This window comes from Dendropsophus ebraccatus, chromosome 5, assembly GCF_027789765.1.
Source record: "Dendropsophus ebraccatus isolate aDenEbr1 chromosome 5, aDenEbr1.pat, whole genome shotgun sequence".
NCBI classification, from domain to species: Eukaryota; Metazoa; Chordata; class Amphibia; order Anura; family Hylidae; genus Dendropsophus; species Dendropsophus ebraccatus.
In genome coordinates this window covers 131,760,001-131,785,918 of record NC_091458.1, presented here as the reverse complement: position 1 = coordinate 131,785,918, position 25,918 = coordinate 131,760,001, and the positions used below count along the sequence as shown (strand labels likewise).

At 42.2% G+C, this 25,918-nt stretch overlaps 16 non-coding genes across 16 annotated transcripts; all 16 read left to right on the top strand.

The window, feature by feature from the left end:
* The first annotated feature begins 17,582 nt into the window (after positions 1-17,582).
* On the top strand, positions 17,583-17,675 carry TRNAI-UAU (transfer RNA isoleucine (anticodon UAU)). Its single transcript is given in 2 exon segments — positions 17,583-17,620; positions 17,640-17,675. It is a non-coding gene; the product is annotated as a tRNA-Ile (tRNA).
* A 333-nt stretch (positions 17,676-18,008) lies between these two features.
* TRNAR-CCU (transfer RNA arginine (anticodon CCU)) lies at positions 18,009-18,081 on the top strand. The gene has a single exon. It is a non-coding gene; the product is annotated as a tRNA-Arg (tRNA).
* An 846-nt stretch (positions 18,082-18,927) lies between these two features.
* TRNAR-CCU (transfer RNA arginine (anticodon CCU)) lies at positions 18,928-19,000 on the top strand. Its single transcript has one exon. It is a non-coding gene; the product is annotated as a tRNA-Arg (tRNA).
* Positions 19,001-19,420: 420 nt separating this feature from the next.
* On the top strand, positions 19,421-19,513 carry TRNAI-UAU (transfer RNA isoleucine (anticodon UAU)). Its single transcript is given in 2 exon segments — positions 19,421-19,458; positions 19,478-19,513. It is a non-coding gene; the product is annotated as a tRNA-Ile (tRNA).
* A 332-nt stretch (positions 19,514-19,845) lies between these two features.
* On the top strand, positions 19,846-19,918 carry TRNAR-CCU (transfer RNA arginine (anticodon CCU)). The gene has a single exon. It is a non-coding gene; the product is annotated as a tRNA-Arg (tRNA).
* A 429-nt stretch (positions 19,919-20,347) lies between these two features.
* TRNAR-CCU (transfer RNA arginine (anticodon CCU)) lies at positions 20,348-20,420 on the top strand. Its single transcript has one exon. It is a non-coding gene; the product is annotated as a tRNA-Arg (tRNA).
* Positions 20,421-21,264: 844 nt separating this feature from the next.
* Positions 21,265-21,337, top strand: TRNAR-CCU (transfer RNA arginine (anticodon CCU)). The gene has a single exon. It is a non-coding gene; the product is annotated as a tRNA-Arg (tRNA).
* Positions 21,338-21,759: 422 nt separating this feature from the next.
* Positions 21,760-21,852, top strand: TRNAL-UAA (transfer RNA leucine (anticodon UAA)). Its single transcript is given in 2 exon segments — positions 21,760-21,797; positions 21,817-21,852. It is a non-coding gene; the product is annotated as a tRNA-Leu (tRNA).
* Positions 21,853-22,186: 334 nt separating this feature from the next.
* Positions 22,187-22,259, top strand: TRNAR-CCU (transfer RNA arginine (anticodon CCU)). Its single transcript has one exon. It is a non-coding gene; the product is annotated as a tRNA-Arg (tRNA).
* Positions 22,260-22,681: 422 nt separating this feature from the next.
* Positions 22,682-22,774, top strand: TRNAI-UAU (transfer RNA isoleucine (anticodon UAU)). Its single transcript is given in 2 exon segments — positions 22,682-22,719; positions 22,739-22,774. It is a non-coding gene; the product is annotated as a tRNA-Ile (tRNA).
* Positions 22,775-23,106: 332 nt separating this feature from the next.
* TRNAR-CCU (transfer RNA arginine (anticodon CCU)) lies at positions 23,107-23,179 on the top strand. Its single transcript has one exon. It is a non-coding gene; the product is annotated as a tRNA-Arg (tRNA).
* A 417-nt stretch (positions 23,180-23,596) lies between these two features.
* TRNAI-UAU (transfer RNA isoleucine (anticodon UAU)) lies at positions 23,597-23,689 on the top strand. The gene is given in 2 exon segments: positions 23,597-23,634; positions 23,654-23,689. It is a non-coding gene; the product is annotated as a tRNA-Ile (tRNA).
* Positions 23,690-24,022: 333 nt separating this feature from the next.
* TRNAR-CCU (transfer RNA arginine (anticodon CCU)) lies at positions 24,023-24,095 on the top strand. The gene has a single exon. It is a non-coding gene; the product is annotated as a tRNA-Arg (tRNA).
* A 743-nt stretch (positions 24,096-24,838) lies between these two features.
* TRNAR-CCU (transfer RNA arginine (anticodon CCU)) lies at positions 24,839-24,911 on the top strand. Its single transcript has one exon. It is a non-coding gene; the product is annotated as a tRNA-Arg (tRNA).
* Positions 24,912-25,328: 417 nt separating this feature from the next.
* Positions 25,329-25,421, top strand: TRNAI-UAU (transfer RNA isoleucine (anticodon UAU)). The gene is given in 2 exon segments: positions 25,329-25,366; positions 25,386-25,421. It is a non-coding gene; the product is annotated as a tRNA-Ile (tRNA).
* A 332-nt stretch (positions 25,422-25,753) lies between these two features.
* Positions 25,754-25,826, top strand: TRNAR-CCU (transfer RNA arginine (anticodon CCU)). Its single transcript has one exon. It is a non-coding gene; the product is annotated as a tRNA-Arg (tRNA).
* The last annotated feature ends 92 nt before the right edge of the window (positions 25,827-25,918 follow it).

The following is a 25,918-nucleotide window of genomic DNA, read 5'->3' as shown; positions in this document are numbered from 1 at the left end:
ACCTTCTACCCTGTGCAATCCAGAACTTCTGGGATGGATTTATTCCAACACAGGGTAGAAGAGGCATTAACAGATCTTTACACTAACCTTGGTGATGATACACACAGGGATAATTTATCCAATAAACAACGTTTGGCCCTTACGGAACTTAGGAATAATCCCTATTTAGTTTTCAGGAGATCAGACAAAGGAGGTTCCGTGGCCATCCTTGATAAAGATCTATATATTCGGGAAGTACGCAAGATCTTGGATGACACGACAACGTACAAAAAGTTGCCGTGTGACCCAACTAAAATCATTGCTAAAAAAATGCAGGATTTACTGGATACAGGAGTGGAATTTAACATTTTAAGTCACAAACAACGTACTCATCTGTTTCCCCCTTTTCCAGTGACCCCAATTTTTCACGCATTACCCAAAACCCATAAAAATGTTTTTCCCCCACCACTGCGCCCTATTGTTTCCGGCATTAATTCCTTGCTGGAGAGACTTTGTGTTTGGTTAGACAATTTATTGCAACCATTGGCAGTCCGGACCATGCAGTATGTTCGAGACAGTAAGAGCTTGCTGGCCAACATTGAAACTCTTCCAATTCTTAATAATGTATCCTGGCTTTCGTGTGATGTAGTTGCTCTATACTCGAACATACCCCATGATGCCGCTGTTACTGCCTTGGCTTTTCATTTGCGAAAATATAGTAACTACAGCAATGATCTGTGTGAATTTATACTAAAGGTTACTGCGTTTTTGCTGGCCAATAATTTCTTTCAGTTTGGGGATGATTTCTTTTTGCAGATCCTAGGTTGTCCGATGGGGGCGTCTTTTTCACCTTCTTTGGCAAATTTATTTATGGCCTATTGGGAGGAGACTTGTCTATGTGGCGCCCATAACCCCTTTGTTGGTCAGGTGGCATGGGATGGACCCTACATAGACGACCTCCTCTTGATATGGCGTGGTTCACACGAGGAGGCCGTTGTTTTTGTGCGTTTTATTAATAACAACACTTTGGGTTTAAGTTTCACTTTTCAGTTTGAACCTGTGTCCATTTCTTTCTTAGATGTTACATTAAGGTTTGTAGAGGGGAAAATACACTCTGACCTGTATAGAAAACCGAGTGCAGGCAACAGCATACTTCATGCCACAAGCAGCCACCCACCACACGTAACCAGGAACCTACCTATAGGAGAGTTTATTCGTCTTATGCGAAACTGCTCAGATAGGGATGTGTACATACATCAGGCAGAACAATTTACCCACCGTCTCCTACTCAGAGGATACAGACAACATGTAGTTAATAGAGCCAGAGACATAGCAGAAAGGAAGGACCGCTTGTTTCATTTGCAAGATAGACAGCATACATCAGATCGTAATGTGAATAGTAACCTGAACAGCAGCCGCGACACTCAGAGTCGCAATATGAATAGTCTTCCATTTAATCAGCCCTCCCGAAACCCTATAGTTTTTTCCACCAGATATAGTCCACAATTTCAGGACATCTGCAAAATAGTGAATAAGTATTTACCATTACTATATCAGGATAAGAAATGTGAATTGGCTCTTGAAGTGGGTATTAAGTGTGTGGCACGATGGGGTGTAACCTTGGGGAATTAGTTGGCACCTAGCTATATTTCCTTCGGTGCCCCGAGGAGTACTCAAAATTGGCTTGCTGTTCAAGGATTTTTTAAATGTGCGGTACCGCGATGTGGCCTTTGCCAATATACAGAAAAATGTCATGCGATAACCTCATGCAGCTCAGGCCGTAATTACACCATAAGGTCCTTTATCAATTGTAATACCACCCATGTGGTGTATGTTGCACGATGTCTTTCCTGCGACATACAGTACGTGGGTTCTAGTTCGAGGAAATTAAAAATCCGGATTGGAGAACACCTGACAGATATCAGAGCACATACTTTTGGGAATTCCACTAGATCTCTGTCAGGTCTATCCAAACATTTCGTAGAATGTCATTCTGGTAATACCAGTAGTCTCCGTATTAGTGCGATTGAAAGGGTTAATCAACCCAGTAGGGGCGGAAATTGGACAGCCCTTTTACGCAAACGAGAAGCTCTGTGGATCCTTCTTCTGGACACAAGGTTTCCAAAGGGTCTGAACTACAAATCGGATCTTTTGTATATCTACTAATTTTCATATTCATAAATATTACCTGTGTACCAATTTAATGCCATACTTATTTTGTATTTTTCGTCAGTTGTTTCATGTATATTTATATATTTTTTGTAATTTGAACACATGTACTTTATATATATACATATTCTATGTAAGATAACTATATGATCCATCTGACGTGATTCTTTCCTTCCCTTCCCCTTCCTTCCCCTTCCCCCCCCCCTCCCCCTCCATCCCCCTCCTCCTCCCCCTTAGAGGGGCGTTCCTCCTTTTTCCATCTGCATCACATGTGGCAACATAAAAGCCTGCTACTAATGTTTTAACTTTGCCATGATTAAGAGGGAGAACCTCGCAACGCGTCGGCGTTTTTAGCCCACCATTCACTTTTTGTTTTGTTGTTTTTATGTTTTGATGCGCTAAATAAAGTAATATTTATACTTCGGAAGCTGTGGACACTGAACTTTTTTAGGAGGTCCTGTATACCTGTAGTGTATAGTTTGGGGTTATAAATACCTGTAGTATATAGTTGGTGGAGTTCCTGTATACCTGTAGTACATAGCTTTGGGGTCCTGTATACCTGTATTGTATAGTTTGGGGTCCTGTATAACTGTAGTGTATAGTTGAGGGAGGTCCTGTATATTTGCAGTGTACAGTTGGTGAAGGTCCTGTATACCTTTACTGTATAGTTCGGGGGGTCCTGTATACCTGTAATGTAAAGTTGGTGGAGGTCTTGTATACCTGTAGTTTATAGTTTGAGGGTCCTTGATACCTGTAGTGTATAATTGGTGGAGGTCTTGTATACCTGTAGTATATAGTTTGGGGTCCTGTATACCTGTAGTGCATAGTTTGAGGGTCCTATATAACTATAGTATAGAGTTGGTGGAGGTCCTGTATACCTGTAGTGTATAGTTTGGGGTCCTATATACCTTTAGTATATAGCTGGTGGAGTTCCTGTATACCTGTAGTATATAGCTTTGGGGTCATGTATACTTGTAGTATAGAGTTGGTGAAGGTGCTGTATACCTGTATTATAGAGTTGGTGTAGGTCCTGTATACCTGTAGTGTATAGTTTTGAGGTCCTGTATACCTGTAGTGTATAGTTTGGGGTCCTATATACCTGTAGTTTATAGTTGGTGGAGTTCCTGTATACCTGTAGTGTATAGTTTTATGGTCCTGTATACCTGTAGTGTATAGTTTTATGGTCCTGTATACCTGTAGTGTATAGTTTTGGGTTCCTGTATACCTGTAGTGTACAGTTGGTGGAGGTCCTGTATACCTGTAGTGTCCTGTATACCTGCAGGGTTGTTTTTACCCGTATGGCTGTGTTATTCAGTCACAGTGTGTCGGTATTGGTCATGTCTGGTATGGCGGTGTTATCCAGTCACAGTATGGCGGTATTGGTCAGGTGTGGTGTGGCGGTGTTATCCAGTCACAGTATGGCGGTATTGGTCAGGTCTGGTGTGGCGGTGTTATCCATTCACAGTATGGCGGTATTGGTCATGTCTGGTATGGCGGTGTTATCCAGTCACAGTATGGCGGTATTGGACAGGTCTGGTATGACAGTGTTATGCAGTCACAGTATGGCGGTATTGGTAAGGTCTGGTGTGGCGGTGTTATCCAGTCACAGTATGGCGGTATTGGTTAGGTCTGATGTGGCGGTGTTATCCAGTCACAGTATGGTGGTATTGGTCAGGTCTGGTATAGCGGTGTTATCCAGTCACAGTATGGCAGTATTGGTCAGGTCTGATAGGATGGTGTTATCCAGTTACAGTATGGCGGTATTGGTTAGGTCTGGTGTGGCGGTGTTACCCAGTCACAGTTTGCCGATATTGGTCAGGTCTGGTTTGGCAGTGTTATCCAGTCACAGTATGGCGGTATTGGTCAGGTCTGGTATGACAGTGTTATCCAGCACAGTATGGCGGTATTGGTCAGGTCTGGTATGGCAGTGTTATGCAGTCACAGTATGGCGGTATTGGTCAGGTCTGATATGACAGTGTTATCCAGCACAGTATAGTGGAATTGGTCAGGTCTGGTGTGGCGGTGTTTTCCATTCAGAGTATGGCGGTATTGGTCATGTCTGGTATGGCGGTGTTATCCAGTCACAGTATGGCGGTATTGGTCAGGTCTGGTATGACAGTGTTATCCAGTCACAGTATGGCAGTATTGGTCAGGTCTGGTATGACAGTGTTATGCAGTCACAGTATTGCGGTATTGGTCAGGTCTGGTGTGGTGGTGTTATCCAGTCACGGCATGGTGGTATTGGTCAGGTCTGGTATGGCGGTGTTATCCAGTCACAGTATAGCAGTATTGGTCAGGTCTGATATGATGGTGTTATCCAGTCACAGTGTGGCGGTATTGGTCAGGTCTGGTGTGGCGGTGTTACCCAGTCACAGTTTGCCGGTATTGAACAGGTCTGGTTTGGCAGTGTAATCCAGTCACAGTATTGCGGTATTGGTCAGGTCTGGTATGACAGTGTTATCCAGTCACAGTATAGCGGTATTGGTCAGGTCTGGTGTGGCAGTGTTACCCAGTCACAGTTTGGTATACCTGTAGTGCCCTGTATATACATGTACTGTATAGATGGAGTAGGGGGCCCTGTGTATACATGTACTGTATAGATGGAGTAGGGGGTCCTGTATATACATGTACTGTATAGATAGAGTAGAGGGTCTACCAGTTATTTCTGTGGATGTTTTGAGGCAGCTTCCCTAGCAACCATTGCTCCCTGTTAAAATGAAAGCAGTAATCCTATTGGTTGCTAAGGCTCCAACTGCCGTGTCTGCTGCAGCTAATTATATCACCTGTGTTTGCAGTGAGGAGATTTTCCCATTCATCTCTATGGGGCGCTCTTCCCCTCCCCCTCCCCTCCTGTACATCTGGCGGGGACGGGACCTTCGCAATAACCTTCCCGGGCACCCAATGTATCTGTGTGCCAAATTTGGGGTTAAACGGTTCAGGCGTTTGGAAGTCTATAGAGGACAGACAGAAGGACAGACAGACAGAAGGACAGACAGACAGAAGGACAGACAGACAGACTTTCATTTTTATGATATAGATTTACATTTCCTGTTGATAGATATAAGCAAGAAATTAGATTAAGGAGAAAATGTGGAAGGTCAATTCCTTAACTTTCAGCTATTTTACCATATGCGCTCTAGAAAAGACCATATGGAGGGTTGCCTGTTATCAGAAGCAGAATTCATATTATTCTCTTGTATTGTTCTCACACTTCCTCCCGGAGTTCCACCGAGGCCATTCCTTTTTAAGCATTCTTGGAAATAAACAGATTCTAATAATTTTACAAAACTTAAATTTTTATTAATTTTCCATTTTTTTCTGTAGTATAAATCTTAACAGTTTAACTACAAGTTACTTACCAGTTCATAAAACTTTTTTAAATCCAAAAGTTATATTCATACATAATATTTAGGTTAGTATTTCTGTCAGTATTTTGGTCAGTATTTGTAGCCAAAATTAGGAGTTAGGCCGGTTTCACACTACATAAAAAACACGGCCGTATTTCATAACAATGGCCGTATTTGTGCTAACAATGGCCGTTATTTACAAAATAACTGCTGTTTTTTGCAGAAATACGGCCGTAGTGTGAACATAGCCTAGAAGTGCAGAGAAGAATTATAATGGAAGAATTTGCACAGTAAGGCCACGATCATGCAATGTCTTTTTTGGCTGTTTGATAGACTTTTTTTTTTGTGGCCATCATTTTAAGTCCTAATACCAGCCGTTATTTCAAAACAATGGCCGTTATTTTTTAAAAAAAATGGTGTTGTTTTTAAATAACAGCCAATATTTATTCCTCTGCGTGTACTAAATGTAACATTTTTCCATTGGAAAAAAATTATTAAAACCTATGCCAGCTTTGAACTTTGTTAACACAGAGGTGCACCGGGGCGCACAGGATTTTTGTAGAGGCACTGCACCTCTAGATAAATCTTCAAACCTCAGCTCTGCGGGGACATTTTTAGGCCCGGCACAAAATGTATTAAAAAAATCTATATAAAGATGATTAATGTGTTCTTTACCACCTCCCTAACGCCCCAACAGTATAACAGGATTCTGCCATCATATTGATCAGCTGGAGACTTAACCGAAAGTTAGCTTCCACACAACTACAGGAAATCAACAGGTCCCTAGACCTGCAACCTCAATTTTTGTCCCCAGTAGGGGGAACTAATGAACTAATCTGCACGATCTTGCATCAAAACAAGTGAGCATGCACATACAGCATTGCCCAGGATTACAAGTGACATATGTCAAACATGTTTAAAAAGTTAATTTAGTCCTTCCAGAACAAGAATATGAATCTTTTTAATCAATATAATGGCAGAATACTGTTATACTGTTAAGGTGTTAGTGATGCGGTAAGGAATACATCAATCTCCTTTAGGGTACAAACCCACACACCGTATATGCAGCGTATTTACTACTGCGATACGCAGCAAATACGCAACAAATACGCAGCAAATACGCAGCAGATTAGATCTAAATAACTGAACACAGCATCAACTCTTCACCATCACATCTGCTGCGTATTTGCTGCGTATTTGCTGCGTTTTTGCTGCGTATACGATGTGTGGGTTTATACCCTTAGGGTATATTCACACGAACGGGCTCGCAGCGAGATTCTCGCTGCGAGCCCGGCAGTTCCTGGCAGTTCCCATACGCTACATACTTGCTGCGGTCTAAACGACCGCAGCGAGTATGTAATTCTGCCGCCCTTAACCCCTTCTGCTCCCGGCCGGCTCCCCCGCTGTAAGCATACTTTACCTGTCCTCACTGCACGGGTCCAGCGTCCTGCTCTCCCGTCCGGCCAATCAGTGGCTGCGGCTGAGCAACACACTGATTGGCCGGACGGGAGAGCAGGACTCCGGACCCGTGCAGCGAGGACAGGTAATGTATGCTTACAGCGGGGGAGCCGGGCGGGAGCAGAAGGGGTTAAGGGCGGCAGAATTACATACTCGCTGCGGTCGTTTAGACCGCAGCAAGTATGTAGTGTATGGGAACTGCCAGGACCTGCCGGGCTCGCAGTGAGAATCTCGCTGCGAGCCCGTTTGTGTGAATATACCCTTATATAGATATTTATTGAGTATGGAGTGTTTGAGCTGTGCAGTGGCTTCCGGACATGGACAGCCTGGGATAGTGATAATTTCTATTACTGTGATAAGGCCTGTGTATATATGATTTACATATTGATGTTGTCTTTTAGAGTTATTATGTATTTGTATTAGTGATTAGAACGTGTACATTGTAAGCAGATAAGTAAAAGCGGTCAGGTACAGCACTCAGGAAAAAGTCGTGGAGTTGGTGCCAGCAGTAAACACCTGTGTGGACCTCGCGTGTAGATATCCAGATTAATGTAGAGTAACTGCAGTACTCCAGTAAGTAGTAATCAAACTGCGCGTTTAATTCTCCCACATAAGCATAAGCAACGTTTCAGTTCAACATTAGGACCCTTTTCATGCTTCAGGCACAGCTTGAAAAGGGTCCTAATGTTGGAGTGAAAAGTTGCTAATGCTTATGTGGGAGAAATAAACGCACAGTTTGATCACTACTCACTGGAGTGCTGCAGTTACTCTACATTTATCTACATTGTAAGCAGGAGATGGTCATGTGACTAAAGGTGCGTTTACACGAAACGATAATTGGCCCGATCGTACAATTAACAATGTCGGAGTAATGTTTTTTTTTCCATAACGAACAGCGTTTAGACGGTATGATATATCGTACGGAAATTTCGCTTTGCGATCTTTTTGCCTATCTCACACATTGGTTAAATCGGCGAACGACTGTTTACACGGAACGATCTGCGAATTTTTTGTGAACGACGAACGACGATTTGAGAACATGTTGAAAGATCAAAATGAATGATTTCTTGTTCGCTGCATTTACACGTATGATTACCGTTTGAATTCGATCGTTATCACGCAAATTCGCACAATAATCGTTACGTGTAAACGCACCTTAAGGCAGTCATGTCAGGTGGGCCTGCACTGGGCCATATAAAAAGAGATGGTAGTTGTTTGTGTGTAAGCTTGAGTAAGGCTCTTAACCCCTTAGCGACCCATGACGTACCTGGTACCCACTGGGAGCCCGCTCTGAACGGCACCGATCCCGGCTGCAATCTGCAGCCGGGCAGTGCCTCTATTAGCCGGTGCGGATTCTGTTGCCGCGCCGGCTAATTTAGCACTTCAATGCAGCTGTCAAACCTGTCCAGGCCAGTTTTCCTTCATAATTTGTAAGGAAAGAAATGGCAATATTTTCCATGTAACAAGTGCACATACTATATAGAACAATGACAGTAATTGATTACCACCATCCCAATAATAAACATGCTCATTATGCACGACCTGCGTTTGCAAAATATATATATATGTGTGTGTATTTATATATATTTCTTTATATATTCTTTCAAAATTGTGGTTGTATTTAGCTTAGACTTTACTGTGTATGAACCTAGCATTAGAATTCACTTGTTTTTCTTGATCCATGATAAAATATGTTTCAATCGAGGACCTACCATCAAAGGTGACAGAATGTTGCACAACACAATGGTTGACGTTTCTAGTCTATTATTCTGTATGCTCTGTGTAAAACATCCATCCTACCAGAAACAAAGAAGCTCAGCAAAGGCTTAAAGCAGGGGTATAGCCACACTGGCTATGTATTATTATTTATTTTTAAAGCGCCCCCCTGATTCCAGAGCCCTGTACAAGTAATAAGGTTTAACCCCTCAAGGTCAAAGCCAATTTTAGTTTTTTCACATTTGCTTTTTCCACTTTATGTTTAAAAGTCCATAGCGCTTGCATTTTCTCACCTAAAGACCCACATGAGCCCTTATTTTTTGCTAAACCAATTGTACTTTGCAGTGACAGGCATTATTTTTCCATAACATATGCTGCGAAACCGGAAAAAAATCATTTGCGCTGTCAAATTGAAAAAAAAAAAGGAATTTGTTTTGATTTCGGGGAGTTTTGCATTTATGCCGTTCGCTGTATGATAAAACTGACTTGTTATGCATGTTCCTCAAGTTGTTACAATTACAACAATATATAACATGTATAACTTTTATTGTATCTGATGGCTTGTAAAAAATTCAAACCATTGTTAACAAATATATGTTCCTTAAAATTGCTCCATTCCCAGGCTTATAGCGCTTTTATCCTTTGGTCTATGGGGCTGTGTGAGGTGTCATTTTTTGCGCCATAATGTGTACTTTCTATCAGTACCTTTATTGCACATATGCAACTTTTTGATCACTTTTTATTAAATTTTTTCTGGATTTGATGCGACCAAAAATGCGCAATTTTGCACTTTGGAATTTTTTTGCGCTGACGCCGTTTACCATGCGCGATCAGGAATGTGATTAATTAATAACTCGGGCAATTACGTGCGCGGCGATACCAAATATGTTTATTTATTTGTTTATTTATTTATTTATATTTATAAAATAGGAAAAGGGGGGTGATTTGGACTTTTAATAGGGGAGGGGATTTTTTATTATTTAGTAAAAAAACATTTTTACTTTTATTTTTACTTTAACTAGAAGTCCCCCTGGGGAACTTGTATATACACAGCACTGATCTCTCATAGAGATCAATGCTGTGTATATACACAGCAAAGATCAATCAGATCGGTGATAGATTGCTATGGCCTGCTGCAGGCCATAGCAATCTGTTGCCGAGCCGGGATCAGCATCATTCCGACGCTGAGGCCCGGCATGGGCAGAAGAACGGATCTCCCCCCTCGCGGAGGGGAGATCCGTCCCACTAGACACCAGGGATGTGCAGTACATAACCTCTAAGTGCAGCTGTCAGGTTTGACAGCTGCACTTAGAGGCTTAATTTGCCGGCACGGCAACGGGACCCGCGCCGGCTAATAGAGGCACTGCCCAGCTGCACATCTCAGCCAGGATAAGCGCCGTTCAGAGCGAGGTCCCGGCGGGACCCCGCACTGAACACCCCCTGCGGCACCATGGCGTATCAGATACGTCATGGGTCACTAAGGGGTTAATATACAGAACATTACAAGATCAGGAAACAAATTACATGAATAAAGTAAATGACAGACTAGCATATAGGGATAGAGGATCCTGCCCAGGAGGGCTTAAAATCTATAGGATAGACAATTTAGAATCACACTTCAGGTCTGGTGTCTGAGACGGTTTCAAGGACTCTCAGCGAGTATAAGAAATAATATGAGCAGAGGTCCTGTTACAATTTTTTTTATCTATTTTTTATTTTTCACCTTTTTTTTTTTTTTTACAAAGCTCCATTGTAACCATTCACTGTCCAACATGTGTTTGCCTGTTTAGCTTTTTATTCTATTAACCAGCATTAATAAGCTTTTTTGCCATGCTTTCTATAGGCCATTCATTTACTGCTTTAGAAAGTGCAAGAATTTGGTGTGTTCTAATTACAGATGTCACCTACTCAAGACCTGTAAACTGTAGACTGTAATGTACTCAGCCATTGCTTTTCTATCTTGGTTAGATCAAGGTTGCTCTGTGCATGAAATCTTCACTTCCTTGGTAATATGACACATGGAATAGCCTTCATTGTTGCAAAACAATAGACGGAGCTGTTTTTGAGCTGTCTACTTTAGAGTTATCAGTAGCCTTTATAACATGACAAGGACCCAAGGACATACAATTTGCTTTACTGTATAGAATAATAGTTGTCAGCAAATTCGATAATATTCACTAGATTTAACGCAATTCTCAAGAAAACCTCAAATAACGCATCTAATTAAAGATGAGCAAATCAGTCAAAAATTTGTTTTGTGAATATTCGCGAATCGCATGCAAACGAATCTCAATAAAACAGCCAAACCATTATAGCTACAGTAGTTGGACTATTATAGACAGAGTAATGTTTTGTTTAACTGCTATTATTGTGACAGTGTTAAAAATTGGAAAATGTTGAATTTTAAAAATGTCAATCAGCCAGTCAATCATTCAATTTTTGTCTTGAATAGCAGTGGACTATGATGGATATGGGGCATAAAATATATAAACCATAAACCATGTCTAATAAACCATTTAACATGTTCCAATCCCCTTAAAGCACCCTTTCACCTCCCTTTGTGTGACACGCTTTGTATCCCCTGTTATTTTACATGGTACCAATAAAAGTGTCAGTTTAATTCAATTTAAATTAATTTGCTTAAATTAATAATTAATTTATTAAAATTAATTTAAATTAATTAAATTTCAAATGAATACTGTTATGAGTATCCGCTGCTCATTGAATAAACATTGATCCATTTTTTGTGCAGTATCAGTAACGCCCAATGGAAGTCACAACACTCTGGACTCCTAGGTTAATATGGGGCCAGTATTCAGGAAGCTTATTGTGTGCTTCCAGCACCTGGTCTTGCTATGATGACATAACAAACCCTATCCCTAGGTAACACACTATTTAAAGCGACTCTGTACCCACAATCTGACCCCCCCAAACAGGGGCGTAGCTAGGATTCATAGGACCTCATAGCAAAAAACTGTATGGGGCCCCATAAATCCTGTATGCCCCCCCCCCCGCCAAACACAGACATTGACGCACATATACACACACAGAGGCACCATTAACATATATACAGATACACCACTGACATACACGCATATATACGCTGTGATTACACTAGTACAGATGTATACGCCATGAGTAGACTGTACACAGGGAAATCATCTCAGTGTAATAAGAAATACTCAACCAGAAATAAAAGAAAATGCAGCAGATATTAATGGTGGGTTCTTTTATTAGAGCCCAGCATTAATAGAAGCTGCTGCAGAACATCTTTGGGAGCAAACACACACATATACACCAGTGCTACAGACATTGCTGACATACACACACACAGACATATACACCAGTGCTACAGACATTGCTGACATACACATATACACCAGTGCTACAGACATTGCTGACATACACACATATACACATATACACCAGTGCTACAGACATTGCTGACATACACACATATAGACATATACACTAGTGCTACAGACATTGCTGACATACACACACACATATACACCAGTGCTACAGACATTGCTGACATACACACACACATATACACCAGTGCTACAGACATTGCTGACATACACACATATACACATATACACCAGTGCTACAGACATTGCTGACATACACACATATACACCAGTTCTACAGACAATGCTGACATACACACACACACACACACACACACACACACATACACCAGTTCTACAGACAATGCTGACATACACACACACACACACACACACACACACACCAGTTCTACAGACAATGCTGACATACACACACACACACACACACACACACACACACATATACACCAGTTCTACAGACATTGCTGACATACACACATATACACATATACACCAGTGCTACAGACATTGCTGACATACACACATATACACATATACACCAGTGCTACAGACATTGCTGACATACACACATATACACCAGTTCTACAGACATTGCTGACATACACAAACACACATATATATGTAGCCACAGATACATACACATACTGACATATAAATATATACACAGATACATATATACACACACTGACATATACATATACCCACAAATACATATATACACACACTGACATATACATATACCCACAGATACATATATACACACACTGACATATACATATACCCACAGATACATATATACACACACTGACATATACATATACCCACAGATACATATATACACTCACTGACACACATACACAGCACTTACAGCTCCCAGGCTTCCCCCCTCCTCCTCCTGTAGTCCGGGCTGATCTTCACATAGGTATTGAGGACCTTTGGGTCATGTGACCCAAAGGTCCTTCATCCCTCTCCTGTGCCGTCTGGCAGGTCCTGCTCCTCTGTTCAGCCCGCTCACCCGGCACTACAGTGAGGGGGCTGAACAGTGCAGTGGGGGTCCCTCTTCCTCTCTGGACCCCTGGGGGAGCGGGGTACCTACCATGAAGGCAGGGCAGGCTTCCTCGGGCCCCCTTCATGCAGGGCCCCCATAGCAGTCGCCTTCCCTGCCTTCACTGTAGCTACGCCACTGCCCCCAAACCACTTGTACCTTTGGATAGCTGCTTTTAATCCAAGATCTGTCCTGCGGTTCGTTTGGCAGCTGCTGCAGTTATTGTCCAAAAAACAACTTTTAAACTTACAACCCTGTGCCCTACGGGAGTATCTGTGCCCTAACTTTGCACCACCCCTCTGTCCCCCCTCCCCACCCTCTTCATCATTAGGAATGCCACTGGAACATTCTCTCCATGCTGAACATTGCACAGGTCCTTAACGATCCAGCCCATGTGCCGGGCTAAACAGGTGGGGAATAGTAGGCAATCTGCCTGGAGCATTCCTAATGATGAGGAGGGCGGGGAGGAGGGACAGAGAGGTTGTGCCAGCCTAATGCATACACAATCCAGGCAACTCCCGTAGGGCATGGGGCTGCCAGTTTAAAAGTAAATTTTTAGCACAATAACTGCATCACTTGCCAAACGGACCACAAGACAGATCTTAGATTAAAAGCAGATATCTGAAGGTACAAGTGGTTTGGGGGGGTCAGATTGTGGGTACAGAGTCGCTTTAACACATTCCAATTATCCTTTCACCTATCATTGTGTGGCACCCTTTGTATCCCCTGTAAGTTTAAGTTGCATCAATATAAGTATCAATTTAATTTAAATTTTGATTGATATCATTGAGATTTTCTTTAAGTTTTTAAGTTAATTTTGATTGAAATGCCCAAAGAAGTCTTGCCCTTTTCAGGGTTCGGCCAGTGGCAGCGAGAAAGGTAGCATACATTTAAAGAACCCATCTTCAGATCTACAGCCCATAGTGTAGGCCAATTAAACTATTTCCATTACAGGCATATTTTTTCCACAATATATTAATGCCTCAACAAAGTCCACCATGCAACCCATGACCTCAAAACAGCATTATCCCGGCACAAATCTCCATGACTATGTTTCTAAAAAGAACATTTTTTGTTCTTGTTACCATAACCATGGGAGTACCTTTACTGTACAAGGGTTGGAGGGGGTTTTAATGTTTTTTTGTAATTTTTTTTTTCACATGTGTTTTACAATATAGTACATCAAAGATCTACATGAATTGACTATTCAGTAATCCAATTAAGCAGGAACTGCACTAAGCAGGAACACTGGAGTAACATGAACCAAAGCATCCACAGACTGGTATTTAATGGTCACTGGCTTCACAGCACTCACAGACTGGGTTTGAATGCACACTGGCTTTACAGCACCCACAGACTAATTTGGATGCACACTGGCTTTACAGCAGCAACAGATTAGTTTGATTGCACACTGGCTTACAGTACCCACAGTCTTTTTTTGAATGGAAACTGGCTTCACAGCACCCAAAGACTTGTTTTGAATGGACACTGGCTTCACAGCACCCAAAGACTGGTTTGAATTCATGCAGGCAACCATCCACAATAGACTTTCCTCTCTCTCCCTCTCGATTTCTGTCCCAGCCTTGCCCTAAATGCCTGCTGAGATCCTTCTCTCCTCTGCACACACACAGCCGACTTCCCACCTTCCCACCTTCCACTTACCACCATTGTGGCTGCCATGTTTGGCAAATTTGTTAACAAATTGCGCAGAATTCGCTTTGCAGAATGAAGCAAATTAACAGTGCAATTTGCAGAAAATATTGCTTCTCAAGATTTGATTTGCTCATCACTACATATAATAATGACTTGTATTAAATAATGAATACTATTACCCTACTTGAAAAACATTGCTCATCTATTATCATACCTAAATAATCATGAAAATCATTCATTGTGACATAAAGGCCTGGATGATAATACAACCACTTTTAAAATATTGAATAAAAATGTGGAGGAAAAACAACGTGGTTTAAATTGAATACACAGTTTAAGGATTTTTTTCTGACAATAATTTTTTTTTTGAGTTTAAAATCTGCATTTACTATAGCTCAACAGATTAGCATATAAAAGTTTCTTAGCTGGGCCCTCACCAATCTCATGTACAGTTGTTTTAAATTCCATTCCATTTCATTAGCATGACCAAGGTGAAGCATGTACCGAACAGTGGTCATTAATGGATGATAAATACTGAGAACCTTTTTTAGAACACCTTTTTTTCTATTCTAAAACTGCCACTAAGCACTTTTATATGGCCCACTGTTCTTAGACTATTTTACTTAAGAAATCTGAAACAAATATTGACCCCTTAGCCGTTTTCATCATATTACTATGTACATGATCATCCTTTTTTATAAACTTTAAAAGAGATTATAGCCTGGTATTAAAATTCATGATTTTTTTTTTTTTTTTTTTCTTTTTATGATTTCATAAATCAAGGTTTAAATTTCTTAAGCATAAATATGTTTGCTGTTATGGCAAAATGTACGGAGCCCAGATCATAAATCCACAGACTAAGTTTATGTATAACTCTTTTATTGACAAAAAAAATTATAAGTGCATCTGGGGTGCTTGCTTTCCTGACCTTCCTCAGGAGGATGATGGTGTGTTTTAGTGCCATATAAAGTGTGTTCATCTAGCTTCTTCAATGTTAATTGTTCAAGTTTCTAGCAATATCTGGCCTCATGCTGATCACAGAAAGCATGCATAGCTCATTGAAGAGAATCTGTCAGCTGCAATTCAGGTTCCAGACTGGTAATGCTCTCAGGTCATACCTCGCTAATGTCCATCTCTGTTTCCAAAAGGTAGGAAAGCCCTTTTATTCTCTGCTGCACCAGAGAACAAAAGCATTTTCTACCTTCTGGAAGCACAGATGGATATATGAAAGGTGCAATGTGTCTCCTTGTCCTAACAGCTAGCTTATAGTTTCAGCAAATTTGTGTCAGGACCGGCAGGCATAGACAAGACAAGAGACAGTGGGCCCTAGATCTGAACCCACCCACTGTCACCTGCCTACTTGCCTCAGTCGGCCCTAGGCGGCCGTGGACAACCACGTTGACGTTTCCTGCGCTAAATACGTGCACACGGAACAAGACGGACAAACAACACAAGAGAATAGTCAAACAAGCTGGGTCCAAAATCCAAACAGGCAATGCAGTACAAAATCAGCAAGCAAACGGGTAGTCAAAAAGTCAGGCAGGAGGTCAGGTATCAAGTCGAGCAAAACAGAGGGATTAGGAGTGGGGATCGCAGGAGTAGACAAGGGAAGCTGGGATCAGGGTATTAAGCTAATAACCAGCACTGGAACTCTGTCTTAGCTTCCTATTTATACTGAACCAGAGCCCAGTCCGAGTCCCCCATTGGACCGGCGCTCAGATATCCAGGTTCCAGATAGGCAGAGATTCCTGTCAGTCTAAAGACCTACTCAGCTGGAAAGATCAAGTCTCCTAGGAAATCAGATTAACTCCCGCATTGCCAGGTAGCAGAGAAGCAAGCGGGTGTAGCACACAGAAGCAAAAACAGGTTCAGTTCACACCAGGTTTCAGCACAATCCTGACAATTTGAACCCGAGTTGCAGCTGAAACACTGGACAGAGAGAGTTCCAGTGGCACAATCGGTCAGCACGCGATACTTATAAAGCAGTAACTGTTGAGCAATGCCGAGGTTGTGAGTTCGAGCCTCACCTGGAACCTTATTTCCACGTCATCGACTAACAGGTTTGAAGCTGAGATGCGACAGAGTCGCTGCATTCCTTTGGCTGTTTTTGAAGCGACAATAAGCTATTGTCTTTCAGCACTACCAATATCCTGTGGCTAAATGATTGAAACAATGCAACAAAAAAGACCTGTCTCTTGTGTGAAGAAAAAAAAGAAGAAGCTGGCATCTGGCAACAATTGCATATTGCATTGCGTTTTAAAATAAATCAGTGAACCATCAACTATAACGCAACCACAAGTTAATTCTTGCTTTGAAAAAAAAAAATCAACCCTGTGGAGCTTGTCTAGACAGCGCCAGTGGCCTAATGGATAAGGCACTGGCCTCCTAAGCCATGGATTGTGGGTTTGAGTCCCATCTGGGGTGCTTGCTTTCCTGACCTTTCTCAGGAGGCTGATGGTGTGTTTTAGTGCCATATAAAGTGTGTTAGTCTAGCTTCTTCGATGATAATTGTTCAAGTTTCTCGCAATATCTGGCCTCATGCTGATCACAGAAAGCATGCATACCTCTAAATTAAAGAGAATCTGTCAGCTGCAATTCAGGTTCCAGACTGGTAATGCTCTCAGGTCAAGGAGACATGTCATACCTCGCTAATGTCCATCTCTGTTTCCAAAAGGTAGGAAAGCCCTTTTATTTTCTGCTGCACCAGAGAACAAAAGCATTTTCTACCTTCTGGAAGCACAGATGGATATATGAAAGGTGCAATGTGTCTCCTTGTCCTAACAGCTAGCTAATAGTTTCAGCAGATTTGAACCCGAGTTGCAGCTAAAACACTGCACAGAGAGAGCTCCAGTGGCGCAATTGGTCAGCGCGCGGTACTTATAAAGCAGTAACTGTTGAGCAATGCCGAGGTTGTGAGTTCGAGCCTCACCTGGAGCATTCTTATTTCCACGTCATCGACTAACAGGTTTAAAGCTGAGTTGCGACAGAGTGGCTTCTTTTCGCTGATTTCCTTTGGCTGTTTTTGGAGCGACAATAAGCTTTTGTCTATCAGCACTACCAATATCCTGTGGCTAAATGATTGAAACAATGCAACAAAAAAAGACCTGGCTCTTGTGTGAAGAAAAAAGAAAAGAAGCTGGCATCTGGCAACGATTGCATATTGCATTGCGTTTTAAATTAAATCAGTGGACCATCAACTATAACGCAACCACAAGTGAATTCTTGCTTTGAAAAAAAAAAAAAAACATACCTGTGTAGCTTGTCTAGACAGCCCCAGTGGCCTAATGGATAAGGCACTGGCCTCCTAAGCCAGGGATTGTGGGTTCGAGTCCCATCTGGGGTGTTTGCTTTCCTGACCTTTCTCAGGAGGCTGATGGTGTGTTTTAGTGCCATATAAAGTGTGTTCGTCTAGCTTAATCAATGATAATTGTTCAAGTTTCTCGCAATATCTGTCCTCATGGTGATCACAGAAAGCATGCATAACTCTAAATTAAAGAGAATCTGTCAGCTGCAATTCAGGTTCCAGACTGGTAATGCTTTCAGGTCAAGGAGACATGTCATACCTCGCTAATGTACATCTCTGTTTCCAAAAGGTAGGAAAGCCCTTTTATTTTCTGCTGCACCAGAGAACAAAAGCATTTTCTACCTTCTGGAAGCACAGATGGATATATGAAAGGTGCAATGTGTCTCCTTGTCCTAACAGCTAGCTAATAGTTTCAGCAGATTTGAACCCGAGTTGCAGCTAAAACACTGCACAGAGAGCACTCCAGTGGCGCAATCGGTCAGAGCGCGGTACTTATAAAGCAGTAACTGTTGAGCAATGCCGAGGTTGTGAGTTCCAGCCTCACCAGGAGCATTCTTATTTCCACTTCATCGACTAACAGGTTTGAAGCTGAGTTGCGACAGAGGGGCTTCTTTTCGCTGATTTCCTTTGGCTGTTTTTGGAGCCACAATAAGCTTTTGTCTATCAGCACTACCAATATCCTGTGGCTAAATGATTGAAACAATGCAACAAAAAAAGACCTGGGTCTTGTGTGAAGAAAAAAGAAAAGAAGCTGGCATCTGGCAACGATTGCATATTGCATTGCGTTTTGAATTAAATCAGTGGACCATCAACTATAACGCAACCACAAGTGAATTCTTGCTTTGAAAAAAAAAAAAAAACATCCCTGTGTAGCTTGTCTAGACAGCCCCAGTGGCCTAATGGATAAGGCACTGGCCTCCTAAGCCAGGGATTGTGGGTTCGAGTCCCATCTGGGGTGCTTGCTTTCCTGACCTTTTTCAGGAGGCTGATGGTGTGTTTTAGTGCCATATAAAGTGTGTTCGTCTAGCTTCTTCAATGATAATTGTTCAAGTTTCTCGCAATATCTGTCCTCATGCTGATTACAGAAAGCATGCATAACTCTAAATTAAAGAGAATCTGTCAGCTGCAATTCAGGTTCCAGACTGGTAATGCTCTCAGGTCAAGGAGACATGTCATATCTCGCTAATGTCCATCTCTGTTTCCAAAAGTTAGGAAAGCCCTTTTATTTTCTGCTGCACCAGAGAACAAAAGCATTTTCTACCTTCTGGAAGCACAGATGGATATATGAAAGGTGCAATGTGTCTCCTTGTCCTAACAGCTAGCTAATAGTTTCAGCAGATTTGAACCCGAGTTGCAGCTAAAACACTGCACAGAGAGAGCTCCAGTGGCGCAATCGGTCAGCGCGCGGTACTTATAAAGCAGTAACTGTTGAGCAATGCCGAGGTTGTGAGTTCGAGCCTCACCTGGAGCATTCTTATTTCCACGTCATCGACTAACAGGTTTGAAGCTGAGTTGCGACAGAGTGGCTTCTTTTCGCTGATTTCCTTTGGCTGTTTTTGGAGCGACAATAAGCTTTTGTCTATCAGCACTACCAATATCCTGTGGCTAAATGATTGAAACAATGCAACAAAAAAAGACCTGGCTCTTGTGTGAAGAAAAAAGAAAAGAAGCTGGCATCTGGCAACGATTGCATATTGCATTGCGTTTTGAATTAAATCAGTGGACCATCAACTATAACGCAACCACAAGTGAATTCTTGCTTTGAAAAAAAAACAAAACATCCCTGTGTAGCTTATCTAGACAGCCCCAGTGGCCTAATGGATAAGGCACTGGCCTCCTAAGCCAGGGATTGTGGGTTCGAGTCTCATCTGGGGTGCTTGCTTTCCTGACCTTTCTCAGGAGGCTGATGGTGTGTTTTAGTGCCATATAAAGTGTGTTAGTCTAGCTTCTTCAATGATAATTGTTCAAGTTTCTCGCAATATCTGTCCTCATGCTGATCACAGAAAGCATGCATAACTCATTAAAGAGAATCTGTCAGCTGCAATTCAGGTTCCAGACTGGTAATGCTCTCAGGTCAAGGAGACGTGTCAGACCTCGCTAACGTCCATCTCTGTTTCCAAAAGTTAGGAAAGCCCTTTTATTTTCTGCTGTGTGAAGAAAAAAGAAAAGAAGCTGGCATCTGGCAACGATTGCATATTGCATTGCGTTTTGAATTAAATCAGTGGACCATCAACTATAACGCAACCACAAGTGAATTCTTGCTTTGAAAAAAAAACAAAACATCCCTGTGTAGCTTATATAGACAGCCCCAGTGGCCTAATGGATAAGGCACTGGCCTCCTAAGCCAGGGATTGTGGGTTCGAGTCCCATCTGGGGTGCTTGCTTTCCTGACCTTTCTCAGGAGGCTGATGGTGTGTTTTAGTGCCATATAAAGTGTGTTCGTCTAGCTTCTTCAATGATAATTGTTCAAGTTTCTCGCAATATCTGGCCTCATGCTGATCACAGAAAGCATGCATAACTCATTAAAGAAAATCTGTCAGCTGGAATTCAGGTTCCAGACTGGTAATGCTCTCAGGTCAAGGAGACATGTCATACCTCGCTAACGTCCATCTCCGTTTCCAAAAGTTAGGAAAGCCCTTTTATTTTCTGCTGCACCAGAGAACAAAAGCATTTTCTACCTTCTGGAAGCACAGATGGATATATGAAAGGTGCAATGTGTCTCCTTGTCCTAACAGCTAGTTAATAGTTTCAGCAGATTTGAACCCGAGTTGCAGCTAAAACACTGCACAGAGAGAGCTCCAGCGGCGCAATCGGTCAGCACACGGTACTTATAAAGCAGTAACTGTTGAGCAATGCTGAGTTTGTGAGTTCGAGCCTCACCTGGAGCATTCTTATTTCCACGTCATCGACTAACAGGTTTGAAGCTGAGTTGCGACAGAGTGGCTTCTTTTCGCTGATTTCCTTTGGCTGTTTTTGGAGCGACAATAAGCTTTTGTCTATCAGCACTACCAATATCCTGTGGCTAAATGATTGAAACAATGCAACAAAAAAAGACCTGGCTCTTGTGTGAAGAAAAAAGAAAAGAAGCTGGCATCTGATAACGATTGCATATTGCATTGCGTTTTGAATTAAATCAGTGGACCATCAACTATAACGCAACCACAAGTGAATTCTTGCTTTGAAAAAAAAAAAAAAAACATCCCTGTGTAGCTTGTCTAGACAGCCCCAGTGGCCTAATGGATAAGGCACTGGCCTCCTAAGCCAGGGATTGTGGGCTCGAGTCCCATCTGGGGTGCTTGCTTTCCTGACCTTTCTCAGGAGGCTGATGGTGTGTTTTAGTGCCATATAAAGTGTGTTCGTCTAGCTTCTTCAATGATAATTGTTCAAGTTTCTCGCAATATCTGTCCTCATGGTGATCACAGAAAGCATGCATAACTCTAAATTAAAGAGAATCTGTCAGCTGCAATTCAGGTTCCAGACTGGTAATGCTCTCAGGTCAAGGAGACATGTCATACCTCGCTAATGTCCATCTCTGTTTCCAAAAGGTAGGGAAGCCCTTTTATTTTCTGCTGCACCAGAGAACAAAAGCATTTTCTACCTTCTGGAAGCACAGATGGATATATGAAAGGTGCAATGTGTCTCCTTGTCCTAACAGCTAGTTAATAGTTTCAGCAGATTTGAACCCGAGTTGCAGCTGAAACACTAAACAGAGAGAGAGCCCCAGTGGCGCAACCGGTCAGCGCGCGATACTTAAAAAGCAGTAACTGTTGAGCAATGCCGAGGTTGTGAGTTCAAGCCTCACCTGGAGCATTCTTATTTCCACGTCATCGACTAACAGGTTTGAAGCTGAGTTGCGACAGAGTGGCTTCTTTTCGCTGATTTCCTTTGGCTGTTTTTGGAGCGACAATAAGCTTTTGTCTATCAGCACTACCAATATCCTGTGGCTAAATGATTGAAACAATGCAACAAAAAAAGACCTGGCTCTTGTGTGAAGAAAAAAGAAAAGAAGCTGGCATCTGATAACGATTGCATATTGCATTGCGTTTTGAATTAAATCAGTGGACCATCAACTATAACGCAACCACAAGTGAATTCTTGCTTTGAAAAAAAAAAAAAAAACATCCCTGTGTAGCTTGTCTAGACAGCCCCAGTGGCCTAATGGATAAGGCACTGGCCTCCTAAGCCAGGGATTGTGGGTTCGAGTCCCATCTGGGGTGCTTGCTTTCCTGACCTTTCTCAGGAGGCTGATGGTGTGTTTTAGTGCCATATAAAGTGTGTTCGTCTAGCTTCTTCAATGATAATTGTTCAAGTTTCTCGCAATATCTGTCCTCATGGTGATCACAGAAAGCATGCATAACTCTAAATTAAAGAGAATCTGTCAGCTGCAATTCAGGTTCCAGACTGGTAATGCTCTCAGGTCAAGGAGACATGTCATACCTCGCTAATGTCCATCTCTGTTTCCAAAAGGTAGGGAAGCCCTTTTATTTTCTGCTGCACCAGAGAACAAAAGCATTTTCTACCTTCTGGAAGCACAGATGGATATATGAAAGGTGCAATGTGTCTCCTTGTCCTAACAGCTAGTTAATAGTTTCAGCAGATTTGAACCCGAGTTGCAGCTGAAACACTAAACAGAGAGAGAGCCCCAGTGGCGCAACCGGTCAGCGTGCGGTACTTATAAAGCAGTAACTGTAGAGCAATGCCGAGGTTGTGAGTTCAAGCCTCACCTGGAGCATTCTTATTTCCACGTCATCGACTAACAGGTTTGAAGCTGAGTTGCGACAGAGTGGCTTCTTTTCGCTGATTTCCTTTGGCTGTTTTTGGAGCGACAATAAGCTTTTGTCTATCAGCACTACCAATATCCTGTGGCTAAATGATTGAAACAATGCAACAAAAAAAGACCTGGCTCTTGTGTGAAGAAAAAAGAAAAGAAGCTGGCATCTGGCAACGATTGCATATTGCATTGCGTTTTGAATTAAATCAGTGGACCATCAACTATAACGCAACCACAAGTGAATTCTTGCTTTGAAAAAAAAACAAAACATCCCTGTGTAGCTTATCTAGACAGCCCCAGTGGCCTAATGGATAAGGCACTGGCCTCCTAAGCCAGGGATTGTGGGTTCGAGTCCCATCTGGGGTGCTTGCTTTCCTGACCTTTCTCAGGAGGCTGATGGTGTGTTTTAGTGCCATATAAAGTGTGTTCGTCTAGCTTCTTCAATGATAATTGTTCAAGTTTCTCGCAATATCTGGCCTCATGCTGATCACAGAAAGCATGCATAACTCATTAAAGAAAATCTGTCAGCTGGAATTCAGGTTCCACACTGGTAATGCTCTCAGGTCAAGGAGACATGTCATACCTCGCTAACGTCCATCTCCGTTTCCAAAAGTTAGGAAAGCCCTTTTATTTTCTGCTGCACCAGAGAACAAAAGCATTTTCTACCTTCTGGAAGCACAGATGGATATATGAAAGGTGCAATGTGTCTCCTTGTCCTAACAGCTAGTTAATAGTTTCAGCAGATTTGAACCCGAGTTGCAGCTAAAACACTGCACAGAGAGAGCTCCAGTGGCGCAATCGGTCAGCCCACGGTACTTATAAAGCAGTAACTGTTGAGCAATGCTGAGGTTGTGAGTTCGAGCCTCACCTGGAGCATTCTTATTTCCACGTCATCGACTAACAGGTTTGAAGCTGAGTTGCGACAGAGTGGCTTCTTTTCGCTGATTTCCTTTGGCTGTTTTTGGAGCGACAATAAGCTTTTGTCTATCAGCACTACCAATATCCTGTGGCTAAATGATTGAAACAATGCAACAAAAAAAGACCTGGCTCTTGTGTGAAGAAAAAAGAAAAGAAGCTGGCATCTGATAACGATTGCATATTGCATTGCGTTTTGAATTTAATCAGTGGACCATCAACTATAACGCAACCACAAGTGAATTCTTGCTTTGAAAAAAAAAAAAAAACATCCCTGTGTAGCTTGTCTAGACAGCCCCAGTGGCCTAATGGATAAGGCACTGGCCTCCTAAGCCAGGGATTGTGGGTTCGAGTCCCATCTGGGGTGCTTGCTTTCCTGACCTTTCTCAGGAGGCTGATGGTGTGTTTTAGTGCCATATAAAGTGTGTTCGTCTAGCTTCTTCAATGATAATTGTTCAAGTTTCTCGCAATATTTGTCCTCATGGTGATCACAGAAAGCATGCATAACTCTAAATTAAAGAGAATCTGTCAGCTGCAATTCAGGTTCCAGACTGGTAATGCTCTCAGGTCAAGGAGACATGTCATACCTCGCTAATGTCCATCTCTGTTTCCAAAAGGTAGGGAAGCCCTTTTATTTTCTGCTGCACCAGAGAACAAAAGCATTTTCTACCTTCTGGAAGCACAGATGGATATATGAAAGGTGCAATGTGTCTCCTTGTCCTAACAGCTAGTTAATAGTTTCAGCAGATTTGAACCCGAGTTGCAGCTGAAACACTAAACAGAGAGAGAGCCCCAGTGGTGCAACCGGTCAGTGCGCGATACTTATAAAGCAGTAACTGTTGAGCAATGCCGAGGTTGTGAGTTCAAGCCTCACCTGGAGCATTCTTATTTCCACGTCATCGACTAACAGGTTTGAAGCTGAGTTGCGACAGAGTGGCTTCTTTTCGCTGATTTCCTTTGGCTGTTTTTGGAGCGACAATAAGCTTTTGTCTATCAGCACTACCAATATCCTGTGGCTAAATGATTGAAACAATGCAACTATAACGCAACCACAAGTGAATTCTTGCTTTGAAAAAAAAAAAAATCATCCCTGTGGAGCTTGTCTAGACAGCCCCAGTGGCCTAATGGATAAGGCACTGGCCTCCTAAGCCAGGGATTGTGGGTTCGAGTCCCATCTGGGGTGTTTGCTTTGACCTTTCTCAGGAGGCTGATGGTGTGTTTTAGTGCCATACAAAGTGTGTTCGTCTAGCTTCTTCAATGATAATTGTTCAAGTTTCTCGCAATATCTGTCCTCATGCTGATCACAGAAAGCATGCATAACTCTAAATTAAAGAGAATCTATCAGCTGCAATTCAGGTTCCAGACTGGTAATGCTCTCAGGTCAAGGAGACATGTCATATCTCGCTAATGTCCATCTCTGTTTCCAAAAGTTAGGAAAGCCCTTTTATTTTCTGCTGCACCAGAGAACAAAAGCATTTTCTACCTTCTGGAAGCACAGATGGATATATGAAAGGTGCAATGTGTCTCCTTGTCCTAACAGCTAGCTAATAGTTTCAGCAGATTTGAACCCGAGTTGCAGCTAAAACACTGCACAGAGAGAGCTCCAGTGGCGCAATCGGTCAGCGCATGGTACTTATAAAGCAGTAACTGTTGAGCAATGCCGAGGTTGTGAGTTCGAGCCTCACCTGGAGCATTCTTATTTCCACGTCATCGACTAACAGGTTTGAAGCTGAGTTGCGACAGAGTGGCTTCTTTTCGCTGATTTCCTTTGGCTGTTTTTGGAGCGACAATAAGCTTTTGTCTATCAGCACTACCAATATCCTGTGGCTAAATGATTGAAACAATGCAACAAAAAAAGACCTAGCTCTTGAGTGAAGAAAAAAGAAAAGAAGCTGGCATCTGGCAACGATTGCATATTGCATTGCGTTTTGAATTAAATCAGTGGACCATCAACTATAACGCAACCACAAGTGAATTCTTGCTTTGAAAAAAAAACAAAACATCCCTGTGTAGCTTATCTAGACAGCCCCAGTGGCCTAATGGATAAGGCACTGGCCTCCTAAGCCAGGGATTGTGGGTTCGAGTCCCATCTGGGGTGCTTGCTTTCCTGACCTTTCTCAGGAGGCTGATGGTGTGTTTTAGTGCCATATAAAGTGTGTTCGTCTAGCTTCTTCAATGATAATTGTTCAA